At 34.8% G+C, this 16,106-nt stretch overlaps 3 protein-coding genes across 12 annotated transcripts in view; 1 reads left to right on the forward strand and 2 right to left on the reverse strand.

Moving 5' to 3' along the window:
• The window catches only part of LOC139976836 (fibroblast growth factor receptor 2-like), a 139,882-nt gene that overhangs the window by 77,359 nt on the left and 46,417 nt on the right, over positions 1-16,106 (forward strand). The gene's annotated exons all lie outside the window — the stretch shown is intronic.
• Positions 1-16,106, reverse strand: part of LOC139976834 (uncharacterized) — a 120,452-nt gene that overhangs the window by 66,191 nt on the left and 38,155 nt on the right. The window contains exons 10-11 of one of the 5 annotated variants that reach the window (XR_011796290.1): positions 8,425-8,511; positions 7,675-7,809 (exon numbers count right to left, since the gene is read on the reverse strand). The exons of the other annotated variants lie outside the window; for them this stretch is intronic. The gene's annotated coding sequence lies outside the window, so the exon portion shown is untranslated. Of the gene's footprint in view, positions 1-7,674; positions 7,810-8,424; positions 8,512-16,106 lie in introns of those variants that run through there. 5 annotated transcript variants of the gene reach the window in all.
• Positions 1-16,106, reverse strand: part of LOC139976839 (uncharacterized) — a 60,603-nt gene that overhangs the window by 39,956 nt on the left and 4,541 nt on the right. The window lies entirely within an intron of this gene.

Raw genomic sequence — 16,106 nt, forward strand, 5'->3', positions numbered from 1 at the left:
TATGTATCTTTTTATTTAGATATGACTGGTATGCACCAAGGTTTTAAGATAATCACAAGTGGATTAGTTAATATGTGTCAGTATATTCTAAGATAATATTTTAGCATGTACCACAATCATTGTATTGAAATGAAATATTGCAACATGAGTTATACGAAGAAATACAAAGTTCAACACTATGTATGGATATTTAATATCAATGAATTATACTACATGTGAGGTTCAAAATGATATTTATATTCGTATCAACCCAGGGTCATAGCCTCATGGCTTATGCTAGAATAAAGCATAGAACTGGAGTGAAACTAACTAACGAGTAATACTTTCGTTAGTTACCATCAACCAATGTATTCCTTTGCTTAACTAATACATGTACTTGGCGATACCTCGTGCTCTTGAAGGGTCATTGATGTCTAGCTTCCTTGTTTCGAATTCAATTTGATAAATGTAATTGAAAGATAAATCAGGTTGAAATAGTAATATATTCCATTCCAGTGCACATTATAACCTTGGTGTCATAATTGACATGTTTTTTTTTTGTTTTTTAATTCTCTCCTTTTTTTTGCGAAAATGAAACCAAACTGACCTCGATGTCCCCAAATTCTGGCACTCTGGCACTTTCGGGTCACGACTTACTTGCAACATCACTCTGGACAAGCCAATGGATTCGAAATGTAAACAGTTTTTACGATTGATGCTAGTGAAAGTGTTGTAGCCTAACATCAAGAATATATGTCCCTTTCATATAGCTGCATTTGTAAAACAAAAAACACCAGCTAAACTATGCCTGTATTTCTGTGGTATTTCTTTAACCCTCTTTCAGTTGCTGAATTCCATTGAGTTGAATATAGTTTTCTTTCAAAGATCTAACTGTATAATATAAGCTATATATTACGCTACAATGTTATTGTTGACTTCCAGGAAGCAGCAATGATGCTAAATTCCGTTTCATTACTATGTCAATGTGTTTCACATCATTAAACTGCTATATAGCAGTTTAATTTTGTGTACACAGTATCTCAGTAATGTAACTATTTTTTTAATGAAGTTTACAAATATAACCGAATTACTAATGTTAAACAGCCTGACTTTAATAATCTCTTTAAATTCAGAGACCCACAGGTTGGTGTGGTGGCCTCTTTGGTAGTAATGTGCGTCGATGTTTACTGGACGTTGTGTGAATCGCGCCGATCGGATGCAAGGCACAGTAATGTTTACCGGAATGCCATTGCCAAGGTAGAATTTGTATACGGGCCTATATGATCCCAATCCCATATCCTCCCTTAGTCCACAAAACTATCCAGGAGAGTACGTTGAGAGTCCGACCTTCTGGTCAGAGGTGGGCTAACTGTCTTGCAATGGAGGGCTCACGCCTATAAGACTGGGTTGATGTTCAACATTCAGTGACATCATGACCAAAGTGAGGCGTATTCTCTTGATAATTTTGGTTTTGCTTTAAATTGTTATTTGCACTGCCTTCTTCATCATCATGCCTAGGTTCGATTCCCTTGTTTGGTTGTTTGTTTTCTTAATCATTTTTCTCGCTAAGTATTGAATTGTTACTTCAGATTTAATTTATTCTCTCGCCCGCCACTATATACCATCGTTATATCGACCGTCCGAAGTTAATCCAATATTGTTACTTGGAAAATGAGCTTCATAATATAAACAAATTTATTTAAATCGTAATTATAGTAAATCATATATAGACAATGAGATTGCAGTAAGCATACCCATCACATGACAGCATAAATACTGCAATGTGGCAAATATCTTGGAAAAGATGGTATTATCGTTGCCTCTAGGGAAAACTAAGGCTATTTCGGAAGCCTAGCTTCAAGACGAAAACAAATAATTACAACGTTCTGTTGATTTCATAATGATTTATCATCTCCATGACAATTAAAAGTTCAATTAAACGCTGTTAAATTATTTCTAGGTACTGATTGAAAACAATTAATTGGATAAATTAAATGGCTGTGACAATAATCGGTAGTACCGGATAATTCCTTTTCCAGAACTAATTTACCTCAGTCTATATAAACTTTTTCAATAGTTGCAAAGCTTGAGGCCACACGTGATGAGGCATCTGATCCATGATTGGTTCAATATTACCTACTTTGGAACATTATTAATATTCATCACATTTATCAATGAATGAACCAATCATGTGTGAGAATGAAACAAAACGGCACATGGTCCTTATTTTTGGTTATGTTTTTCTTTGTCTGAAGACTAGGGCTCCTAAAACTAGACCTAACTTAATCAAGGAATATCTGCAATAATCAGTGATTAGACAATAAACGAGTAACAATTTTGGAGCATTGTATCGTCGATATATTGTCCACACTATGAATTTGGTCACATTATAGAACGACTATTAACAATATTTAGTCTTGCAAAGAACCGGATAGGAATTGCTGATTTAATGCCTTCCACAGCCAAGTTTTCAAAAGGAGTTTTCCATGAAGATAAAAATGAACTTCAGAACTAAGTTAATACTACTAAGACAGTTTAAAAGTATATGAGTAATTAAGTTCTGCGTTGGATTTACTCATTTTTGTAATCACTTAGAGATCAAATAGATTAATTTATTTGACTAAACTAATTTAAACTATGTTTATTATTTTGGTAATGACTCTAACCGACTGTTGATTAACCGTTTATCATGTACTATTATAAGCAACGATTCAAGTATTGTTTACAGAATACTGTAAACAATGATATTGAGTACTGATGGATTTTTTGCATTGCATTGTATTTGTTAATGTTGTCCGAATTTACCCTACTTTTTGGATTGAAAGGCTATCTTTCTTAATTATAATAAAACGAAAAGCTGCCGGATGAAGTATGATGCGATGTGCTTTATATTGCACACATTTGAACTTAACACCTTAAGGTTATGTATTGATAACAAACCTATTGATAAATAAATATATATATATATATATATATATATATATATATATATATATATATACATATATATATATATATATATATATATATTAAAACCGAGGATAACCTGTTTGTGTAGCTGTTTTTTTGTTGTCTTGTTTTGAAATTCTTTCTACCAGTGGAACTGAAAAGTATAATTCCATCTGCATTTTACAATGACTATTTTACACGACATTATAATAAGAGGCGGCGGGAAGGGGGGGGGGCATGATCCCTGGCCTCTCTTTGCGCACTGCATAGAAGAAACTGCTTTATAAACATTTTAGGTGTTTCTAAGTTTTTAATGTGTATTTAAAGTTGCGATCAATATGCAAATATATATAATTTGTCTACTCAAGGTTTTTCATGTTTACTCCATCGCCACTATTTGGTCAAAAAGTCTCTTGGTTTAAGTTTGTAGAAAACATTTTAATATCACTTTCTTTTGATTTCGAGTTGCCGTAATTATTTTAAGACATTGGTGGACGAGTATTCAGATAACGTATCATCAGAGACATCAGCTCAAGTTTGATTTTGTCTCGTACTCTGTGAAGGTGAGGGATGTAGACTAGAGTCACACCAATTTTTAGTGATGCTGAAATAGCCACCCGCATGAAGACTTTTTCGTAAAAATGATTGGATGGTCATAGCCATAGGCGCAGGAGGTGGGGGGGGGGCTGCAGCCCCCCCAACCATTTTGTTTGGGTGAAAATTTGGGCAATATGCTGAGAATTTTGCGTGCACCTACCAGTGGCGGAGCGTCCGTACAGTCAAAAGGGTCGGATGCCCCCCTGACGGACTCAAATGGACTGCTGGCGCCCTTTCAGCTTTTTACTTATTCGCGATTATTGACTTTTTTATTGCGCTCTCAAATACCTATTAACATTTGTCACATTTTGTTGGTGCAATTTTCGGACAAATGGCGATTACACCTATTTATTCTTCGTTTATCTGCAAATTAGCAAGGCCCTGCAAGGGTCATTTGGTCATTTCCGGCGATCTAGGGAGTAACTTTACTCAAAAAATTTCTGTACGCTCCGCGCCAACCTGTGGTGGCGCTCCGCTTAGATAGTGTCAAAAGCGCCCCTACAGACCATTCTCTCCCCCCCCGACCAATACCCCCTAGCTCCGCCACTGGCACCTAGTGAAAGATGAAGAATTTGCAATGTGCTTTTCAATGGTTAAACTTATATTATTATTATTATCATTATTGTTGTAACGACTTCCCCAATAATTCTAACCAATATGGAAGGGTAATAACACTGAAAATGATTTTATGTTATTGGCAGGTGATGTAATAACTTACAGATGCCTATATGATATGCACATTGACATGTGGAACGCGCGCGGAGCGCGCGAAAAAATTTTGGTTACATTTTTCGGGCAAGTCGTTACAGCCCCCCCCCCCCAAATCAAATGAGGCTCCTACGCCTATGGTCATAGCCCCACTGTCATCGGGAACCCTGAGCAAATAAAATATTCCTCTGTTTAATTGTGGATATCATGTTTGATTCATCTCATCAAAACGTCAATTTACATGTTCCTTGTGTGCTTTTTATCAACATGTTCTTTCATTACTGTACAAGTAAGGCTAGCTAAGATGTATTCCCCTTTCGTACAAGAATCTCAGCGAGACTACGATTACTTATTCTATATCTATATCCAATCACGAGTATAGGTAAATATGCCAGAACACTTTTTAAGAAAGGTCACCCAGGATGGTGGAGTAATCGGCGGGGTGGGGTTCCCAGTCAAATGTCTTGCTCACCCCCCTCCAACCCCCCCCCCCCCAAATGACATTGGTGTTCCACAGAAACTTTCAAAATTAATTAACATAAACTTGTTCAATCTGTTTTTGGGTACATGCACCAATCAAATCATGTACCTTGCTCCACATTGCATTAATACTTATCAGCTTCACTACAGCTCATCGTCACACTGTAGAATCCCAGTAGCCTAAATGAGAATATAACTGGATGAGAAATAATCAGGTTGATAAGAAAATAAACATTTTGACGGCAACATGTATAATGGTGACAAACACGTTTAAAATCTAAATATGAACGTTAAATCTTGTACATTGTAACAACCTTTGTAAGATTCAAAAATGACTGAGAAAGACTTGTAATTTTATAATGATCACTTTGATAAACTTTTTTGCAATGTGCTAAAGTTACATGGTTTTGCATGGATGATGGAATTTTTGACAAAATTACTGAGAGTGCTAATAATAACAGCTGTACGATTTCCATTCATACTTTTAACTATGAATAAACATCTCATCTATCCAATATGAATGATGTTATGACTTACAATGTATACAGTATGATTGAAGGCACACAGAATCAAACTTAGCATTCGGTATGACTACACACAGTATGTATGAAGATATACAGAACGAAACTTAGCATTCACTATGACTACACACGCACAGTATGAATGAAGACATACAGAATAAACTTAGCCTTCAGTATGCCTACATGCACGCACACAGTATAAATGTAGACATACTAAATGACACTAAGCATTCAGTATGACTACATGCATGCTGTGTGAATGAATGTAGGCATACTGAATGAAACTTAGCATTCAGTATGACTACACACACAGTATGAATGAAGACCTACATAATGAAACCTAGCATTCAGTATGCCTACACGCACACAGTATAAATGTAGACATACTAAATGAAACCTAGCATTCAGTATGACTACACACACAGTATGAATGAAGACATACACAATTAAACTTAGCATTCAGTATGACTACAGGCATGCAGGATGACTGTCAGCACATTTTGCAACTGTAAGCAAAAAACGTTCTTGTACCTTAACCGTTGATCTTTGTTAAGCCTAAATCAATAGTATGACTTTAGAGGTTCATATAACTATATTTGATTGCGAAATAGACAAATGAATAATGTTATTTGGAAATGTTTATCTAGTCGGTAGTATATGTTTCCAGATGTCCATACAGATTTGCATAACTACTAAACAATATCAATACTATATTACAATACTCTGCAAAGTTTGATAACATAATCTCAAAGAAATGCTTTGAGAAATGAATTTATAAAGATCTAGTCTATAAAAAGTAGAGTAACATGATCAGTGAAATCCTTTTAAAAACGTATCAGTCATTAATTCACAGAACAAATGTTCTTTTGAAGGATCTAGATTATTAAAATGCATTGTGAAAAATTTGAGAGATAATATTAACAGAAAATGGAAATTTAAATACGACTTTTCAAGAAAGCGAGTAGTGATCACATCATATAGTGCAACATATTTCCGGTGTAGCATTAGCTATAGTGTCCGCTAACAGGGGTACACTATATCATGGAGACTGATACAGACAGATATTGTAACGGAATGTATTACACTGATGTTATTTAAAAAGAGAAGGAGGACATCAAATGGTTATTATTATATGAGAGTATTCTAATATTTGAAATCTTCACGTATACACCTGGATATGTATGAACATGTTTACATGAGAAATAACTTGACGCTAATGTTTGGCTGAGATTTATTTACTGCATAGCTTAAAGTATAGTGAATGAACGTACTGAAAAAATACATTATTTTAAATATCACTCAATAGTATATATTCAAATAAGAAATGAAACGCTGACTCTTCTTTGTATTCAAAATGCCTTTACAAATCGAAATATTCTCATTAGTTCTTGAACTCATGTGTTGGTTCATTCTCATGAACCAATTTCAAGTCTAAAATTGTAAGTATGTTGGTATATTTATAGTTTATAACCTCTACATTTGATTATGATAAACCGTTTATCTTCTGAATGTGTTTTCATGTCTATTTACATGTCTTGTAACTTGCAAACACACCCATTTACTTGTCTCTCCATATTTCTGGTTTCAATGAGTCTGTATTCGTCTCACTTTGGTCACCACCTCCCATCGTCATCCACATTTTTGTGCAAGTTAAGCCGGGGAAGAACATTTCTCAATCGATAATAAAGATGTACATTAGAATGCAATATTTGATGTTTAATCCTACATTATTTTTCGATGGAGGACCTCCACACTAACCTCTAGCCTTCCGTTCAGGTTCATACCTAAAGAAATCTGTCCCCCAATATGACAGCCTGCGCAATTAAGCCACTTTTTTATCAATTGATGCACAAAACATCGAACGAGTCTATACTTTATGCAAGTCAACGTCGTTATAAGTGTAGTAATTAGTGTCTCAGTACGCATTATGTTAAAACACTTTCAAAAGTCGATAAGGCTCGAAATACTCTTGCGATGTACTGAATCGTCCACAACAGTTTGCTGTCATATCGGTTCACGATATTATGTTAATCACTTCATGGTGCGACATATAAAAAAAAGTGTTATAACTTGGAACTGATTGCGTTTATTTTTCATTTACTGGTGAAATACCCTATATGGTTCACCAGTTACCGGTTATCGAGATGGGGGCACTCCACATCACTCCATATATTAAGGCAGGTCTTCTTGAAATCAATTACTGGTTGAACTGATTGAATGAGGGCGTTTAGCCGGTGGACTTGTGATCTAAGGATTACAGGTTCGAGTCCTGGCCAGATCAGTGCGTTGTGCCCTTGGGCAAGGCACTTTATCTCCATTGCCCTCTTCACCCAGGTGGATAATGGGGACTTGCGAGGTAACTTGTATATATAGTTGTGTGCGCTGGTTTGTGGCAGCACCCTATAAGAAGTCCCCCTGGGGACACGTGGTTGTGGTGCACTGTGGTGCCGCGGGAGAGATTGATTAAATTGTTCACACTTTGGTGTGTAGGTGTGACAAGTTACCAATGACCGGGGTTAGGTTGTAGAGATTTGTGAGATGGCCTTGGCCTTTAAATCTTGAAAAATATGTTTTTCTGAAAGATAAAAGAAATCAATAAATGTATACCAACATGCTTTCTCGTGGGTCAATAACTAGTTCCTTAATTTCAACTTACACAAGGTGACTCTGTACTATATATTGTATTACAAATGACATTTTCGCTTAAGGAGTTCGTTCATCTAGGTACCATCATATCAGGAAAGTACTAATAAATTTCTATTAATTTCCAAAGTCAGAAATCAAAACATTGTATGGTCATATGACAAATGTTGTAGTCACAATCAATATCACATGAATTAATATTTTAAATTAATACAGCGAGAACTGCAGGTATCTCGTGTAGGATTATCCCGTTGAAATAACTCCAAGTAACACTTTGTATCACATATGCAATGGTCTCATTAGTTCAAATTATGTTTCATATGCCTCAAACATACGACAAGGATAAGGAAAGATTATCACCGTTCAGTTATATTTGCAGGCCAATTGAAAAAGTTATGTAATACGCAAGTAGACGTAAATTATTCTAAAAACTCTTTTTGTGCATGTGAGGTTTACCTTCATGACATCATTTCCTAATTCTAGTCTGATTCGTGTGCGGTATTGAGTACTATATAGACAGGTTACCCACACATTTACTTTATTTTACCTTTAATGGTAGATTTCTTCCAAGTCCCGCTTTCGAGGTCCAAAATTTTGTCGTTTCCTCTGCCGCTTCCGTCAGAGTTATATGCAACTGAAACACAACATCGATGAACAACAAGTATCAGCCTAGCTTTTCTATCTTTCAAAGTCGGTAAATGTAGCATCTATAGTCATAATAGTAACTCTTGTAACTACATTTAGATAATTAATAAAGATTGTTGGAAATACATCATATGTTACCTGTACATTGTTTCATATCAATTTGTTTTACAATACGAAATTGCACGTATATATTTCCATCTAACATGTCAATAACACGTCACGCTGTTATGTGTTTACAGTATGAACTGCTATAGCAGCCTAATTGGTCGTACGGGTGTGTCTAAACCACCGGTGAACTTTCATGCTCAACGCGCTTGTATGTACGTACATTGGTAATGTACATATTGGCCACAGTATATATACAAAGGCAAATATTCACATTACATACATTCTCCAAATATGACATCAGATATGGTGGCCTGATATTATAAACCTTCCACCCAATGCGAAGTCTAAGTCACTCTTTGAATCTTAGACAAAATGGACAAAGCGAATCATTGTATAAGTAACACATCTAAGGCATAATGAAATGAGTTTACATGCTGGTTGGAGAATAACGACGCGTGCATTGTTCGCATACACACACAGTGTATGCACATATTGTACGCCATTACTTGCGTTGTGTATTACATTAAAATCTTCATCGAGAAAATCCCCCAGACCCTATGATCTTTCAGTAGGTTTAATCTTCAACTAGATTTTAATTTTAAAGATAATAATAAGACAGCAACATGAAAACGAAAGTTATTTATAACAAATCTTATAAGTACTAGTGCCCGATGGACAGCTGTTAAGTCTTGTCTTTGGTATTTTCCTGAAATTAGACTTCCTACTCAGCTGGTAAGAAAACGAAAGGCGCCAATTATTATAAAAATGATGTAGTTATAAATATGGGTCTCATAAACAATCCTGAAACATGATGGACAATCTTTATCTAGTGTCTGTGTGGAAAGTGATTAAGAAAGAAGTCGTTTTTTTAAATAATATTTTCGGACAAACAAATCCCATGTTATTGACAAATAAAATTAGAATTTTTACATGAAATGATTAACTCGTAATTGAAATTGTTGATGATTAAATTAGTTAAGTTCTTTTTAAACTTAGTCGTCCATTTGAAGTGGAATGTATCTGTTAATCAGTAATTGTTGACACACAATATTGAACATCACTTACCGTTATAAACACAGGATTAAAGTTACATAACTTTTAAACTTACTTGTGATATTGCATTTGCTTATCCATTCGGGGTCAATATTTGCAGGAACATTGCCTTTCAAAAATCTGCAAGAATGAATAATTAATAGCACAAAGAAAATTCGGTTGGTTGAAAGTTAGGAATGCCAGCTTTCTTATCTCCTTGGCAAATTACAATTAATATTTAAGTTAGTCATATTACCTTGGCAAATTACAAAATAATATTTAAGTTAGTCATACTATGTAGCCACTAAGTATAAGGCACAAGTTTACTTCAACAAATTTCATTGTGTTTGGCTGTTAGTTGTTGTCAATAAATTCTTCTGTCACAACCAAAACTGAAAGAAGTCTAATGATTAAGATATTTTATCTTACCTGATCCGACTGTTGACATTTGTGCTCTTCGCCCATCCAATGATTTTCTTGACCGTATGACTACTTTCTTTATTGTCGCAGGCGATATTACGCAATTCAACGGTGTCGACCATAGGCAGCGTCAGTGACAGCAGGAAATCCAATGGGCACTCTTCACCGATAGATATTGAGTCAAAGTTTAACTTCCAAAAATAAAAATAATACCAATTTTAATAAAACGTCGACCAACTCATCATGGAATAACTCACATGAAAATTGTTAAATATACTATAGCTGACGTATTCCTCTCACGACATGGTATTAATAAGTGTAATTGGTTTGCAATAAATGTGTTTCTAAGTGTGTGTAATTCACAACTTCATTCTATATGCACTGGTCGATAACCGGTTTCTAGGTGAATCAAAGTATTGCTGAAAAGATATGAGATTAGTCGTCAGTTTAACTATTCTCTACATGCCAGATTTACAATTACAGAGATGGTCAATAAAATCAACAGCCTACTAATTCCAGTAAAACTTAATAAAACTTTTGCCAAAAAATCTACAATGCTTATAAAGGTATAGGCAAATATGTAATTTAAAGCTAAATACTTTCTTCGCTTACTAAAAGAACATTACTCCCTCCGCAAGATTTTCAAAAAGCTTAGATGGGGACAGAAGGTCGCTTAAATATCCATTTTGACGGGAATGAAGGGGAACTTTCCAAAATGTACTGAAAAGTATTGAAAACAAGGAATTCATAGAGTTATTTATCTAGTTTTTGAAAGTTTATCATCAAATGATTTTAATATGCTTTTTATTTAAATATTACCGTCATTTTTGTAATAAAATCAATACAGTTTAGAACGATGAAACAAAACATTTCGATTGTAAACTGTCACCCTAAGTTCTGTACCTGCATCTTGTAGAATGTTAAAATCCAGTGATATTATGCTGAGCGTTACGTTAGATGGTGACTTATTTTCTTGATATGTAATGTAATGAACGACTCACATACCCAATTGAGAGACACACAAAATCATTCCTTCTAATTGTTCACTATTAACAAATAAACATCTCTTAACGGTGTGACAAAAACAAATGACACAATAAAGGGGCCATTTGACCTGTACTTCTAGACGAGCCGAATTAGTATTATATTAAATTTTCTAGACTAGCCGAATATAAATTATATTAGAATAAAAGAAGTCATCTAGATATCTAGATGAAAAAGCATTGGGTCGTAAGGAGGCCTGTTTTGCTTAACTACTACACGTCTATTATCGGGACTAGCCGATTCGCCGGCAAGGATACGGATTCACCGGTTGTTTAATTACTTCAAGGTAATGACCCGCTAAATTTTACTTTTCACTTCCTTTTCGTGAAGGCCAAGTTATTATTTAATTACGCAGTTGTTGTGTGCAGAGAAGAAGTTATCCTAACCAGCAAACTTTCCTGCCGAAACCCAGTTAATTATTTGTATGTCTATACCGCCTTTACCTATATTGCATTATATGGATGAAACATGCTTTTGGCAGAAAGAGCTGTGTACTACTAATAAAGAATGCTATTCAAGGCCAGTTTGCATTAAACATAAAGTTACAAAAATCTACACGGTTACTACATATTTATATCATTTCTGAGCACGGACTCCGCAGCAGATTTTGTAGAACAAATTTTAGCAGTAGCTTTAAACTGCTTGTAAAAGTATAAAAAAAAACTGTCACTGATCGAAGTCTAAGACACCACTCCCTATCCGCATAATTATGCACTTTTAATGTGAAAAATGTTATCTATGAAACTGGCATTGCATTACTTAGGCAGTGAGTAAATTTAAATAAAACAATATCAGAGATAATTAGCGGGAATTGTTCGGAATGTACGATGAATTAACAATATATATACAATATATATTAAATACTATGGCATTACACCAACACTGAATCAAATACACGTTTATGTATAAGTATCCAAAAACTGCCGAGATCCCAATGGGCCCCTGTGAAGTTTCAAGGGTTAATCAAGTTGGTACTAAACAGCCGAGATGATAACATTTGTGAAATCAAATGCATCGAAAGATAATCAAACGTTACAAAAAATAAACAAGTTAACATTGCTGAGTGTAAAAACCCTCCGCTGACAACTGTCACTTGATTTCAAGTTATTCTTCACCAGTTTGTATCAAATAAGCCTTTTGGTGACTTGATGGGAATGACTTCTGAATACATTATGTGGATATAATAAATAACTTAACTTACATTTGAACGTAAGCACTTTGCCATAAACAGTTTAAAAGCATTCTGATGATATCGCTCATCTAAACGCACAACCTTCATCATAGAATGTGACGTATAGTTCTGCAAAAGATTCGACGGTTTGACAGATTCTGCTTTAAATTCCTTATCAACAATATCCTCAACGTTTTTCGATTCGAACATGCAATCTGCTAATGTATTCCAGCATCCATTTTGCAATAAGAACCTCAATGCTTCTACTCTCTTTGTAGTTGTACAAATGCCGCAAAAAAATCGTAAAATTCGGAAACTTCTTATATTTTCTTCTATCTTGTTGGCTTTCACAGCGCGTAAGATCTTCTGTAAAACGTCTAAATCCTCTAAAACAATGTATTCCGCAATAAAAAGCTCTTGGATATAATCATGAGAGAACACACTATAGTCAGATTTTGACACGCCAACACTATGTAACGCTTTAATGGGTTTTGTATATCCAATAGATTGAGCCATTTATAATTCATGAGCTTGGAGACGTGCTTCGTTAAGATCAAAGTTTTTAATCGATTCACCTATATCTAAATCATAGTTTAAAGATGCTTTTGCGAGTTTCATACGCAACGGTCGTAGCTCTCTTGACAACTTTTCGTTACCCTGCTTCTCCAGGAACCTTCTGTCGAGGCAAGTTATGACTGAACTAACTAATGAAGACATCTTGTTGATGTTCAGCTCCTTGATTGCCCCATTGATTTGGAGTAGCTTTGACATTATGATATGAATAAACATAACAATAAACAACGGTGTGTCTTTAAAGATTTGCAATAAGTCATTTTGGTTTAAGGTAGAAATTGTTTTCTTTATTATCTCTTCATCATTCTCTTCACTTGTTTCTTTATATTTTGGAACGTCTGACGAATCAATTAAACCATCTTTATGTATCATTCTTTTCTCACATGGCTTCAGTCTTTTGTAATAATCCAATGTTTTACGGACGTATGTTTTTATTTCGTCTGCATCGAATCCTAAAATCTCCACTTCAACGTATGGCTTTCCATAAATACACTTTGACTGATCTATCTTACGTGATGTAACCCATAATCTCAGATGTGGGTATTGATTCAACATGGACTCGTTCAATAAACGTTGTAATGAAATATCACCAGGTGAGACAAAATGTGTACTGCTAGTATTTTCTTGTTGGTTTATTTCGTCTAATCCATCCAGCAGTAGATGACATTTACCTTTCAGTATAATGTCACACAGTTGTTCACGTGAGATATTCATATCTACTGGCAAAGTTTGATGTAATTGCTCTCCAATACCGGTATTTATGTCGATTCCTGTCAGTGGCAAGATAAAAAGGATTTCTTTTTTCTTTTCATTTAGTGTCTTCTTTGACCATTGACAGGCTAAATACTGACGAAGTGTTGCCTTCCCATGACCAATATCTGCAATAAACAACGCCCTCTTTATGTTTTGAGAGACCTTTGGATCCAGCAATGATGTGCTGGTCTTGGTTTCTGTGGGGCGATTCGGATAAGTTACATGACATATAGTGTCAGTGTAGAGTTCATCGATGAGAACCTTCTCTCCCCATGGCAGTGGTTTGATGTAGCTCATCGACTGATATCGATCTTGAAGATGTTTTATCAACTTTTCCATTTCTCCTTGAAACAAGAAGAGTCACAAAAAAAAATTATATGACAGGTTTAGTCTTAATTTTCATCAACATTCTGGCGAAAAGAATAACTTTTAAATGTTTGTTAAACATTGGTTACAACAAATTGATAATTTTGTTTAGGAATGTTCTCGTTTTCGAAAATAGGATTTGAATTAGTCATGTAACATCATTGACATACTTATACGCGTTTTTTGTAGCATTTCCTTAAAGGGACGACTTCCTTTTGTTGATTGCCTTGTCTTTACATGTTGAGAGAAAAACTACAATTATCAAAACTGAATCATGCACTACATACCTTTTGATACATGAGATGAATGTTTGAGAAGAGGTTTTGTTGCATTCTGTGGACGATAGAAACATGGCACTTAAAAAAAGTTGGAAATGATAGTCTTTTCTGCAAAAAACAAATTAATTTGATGGTTGAATGTTGTTGATTACAAATTGACTATGTTGCATGAAAAATAGCGATCCGTGTAATTTAATATTTAGTAATACAAAGTCCCATTCAAAGAAACGCTATAACCAATGTCGGGAAATACAGCCTACACGTAGATACTCCCAAAGATCTAAGAACCACCACATTTATGCATGTAACTAGTAAAATCTGGCAATATATGGATTGTTAATATCTATCAACATTTTTTCTAATTGTATTGCGTATAGTTTATTTTTAACATTGTAATAAAGCAATATTCTTATAGCACAAGGAATGGTTGTTGAAAATTTAAATATCATAATATAAATAGTTATTACTATATTGATATTGCCAACTATATTGATATTGCCTACTATATTGATATTGCCTACTGTATTAATATTACACACTATATTGATGTACGCACTATATTGATATCACACACTATATTGATATTACACACTTTATTGATATTACATACTATATCGGTTTGCACAATATGTTGATATTACACACTACATCGACATACCAATTCGAAGTTATTCTCCTGATATTCCTTTTGGGAGTTGTCAGTCATTCCTTTAAAAGAAAAATGTTTCCAATTTACGTTTTAAACTTTTATAATTAAAAATTCCATTTCAGAGAGGAATAACATCGTTGAGACTCGTGTTGACTATGTGCAAAAGATGACTTCAGTAATGATATTCACATTCACTCAATCTTTCAGAACGTTCAACAAGCTTTATAATAAGCGGGATACAAATATATGACATATTCAAACCAAACTTTACAAAATTGTAGTTTACACAATGTAACATGTATATACAACTGTTAAAATCACAGCGGCAAATCTAAGAAGATGATTTCATTGTCTGACTGCTGAAATATTGATCTGCTTTCCAGTCCCAAAAACCGATTGAAATAAATAAAACATATAGTTTCTAGTTACGGTGATCTCTCTGTTCCAAGTTCATTATTGCTAAAGTACGAGAACTGATGAAACCACCTATAATCATCCTATGGTAGTAAACACAAACACAGAAGATAGGCAGAAGGTGGGAACCACACTTTGATTTTTCTAATAACGTGAAAGCAGTGCAAATCAAATTACTTAGGTACAATAACAGAGTTAACAGTACAAATTGAGTCGGTTTGGTGGGTTCTGGGGTTGGCGGATGTGGCGTAACAAGGATCTGTACAGCAATGTAAATAGGCCCCAAAAGGTAAGTCCACATTTGCCCAAGCTCAACCATGGTGCCAACTGTATCATGTTTTGTGCCACTAGATGCACGGATATGACACTTTCTGGCTTTCTCTATAGTATTTCTCTAGAGTACACGATATCTTTTTATATCCCAGTAGTACAGGATGTCTCCCAGTTTGAAAAGTATCTGGAAAGAATCAATTGCTTCCATAGATACTTTCTTTCCTGTACTTGTCCCACCGCGGTCTGGAGTCATTCTGCAGATTTTAGATCAGTACCGTAATAGTACCTATTTTGTCATTTGGGAGGTTGCTATCGGATTTGTCCAGTATTTCAGAAAATTTGGCAGATGGAGCATGCAACTTGACAGCCTGGGAAGACCGTCTCTCAAGGGGTGCACGGTAAACCGGTGCAGTGACTGGCGAGCAACGTTTGAAAATTAAACCAACAAAGTACAATTTATTTTATGATCACAGCTGTATACGCAAAGGCGACACGTATATCCG

Source organism: Apostichopus japonicus, chromosome 12 (genome assembly GCF_037975245.1).
Source record: "Apostichopus japonicus isolate 1M-3 chromosome 12, ASM3797524v1, whole genome shotgun sequence".
Lineage (NCBI taxonomy): Eukaryota > Metazoa > Echinodermata > Holothuroidea > Aspidochirotida > Stichopodidae > Apostichopus > Apostichopus japonicus.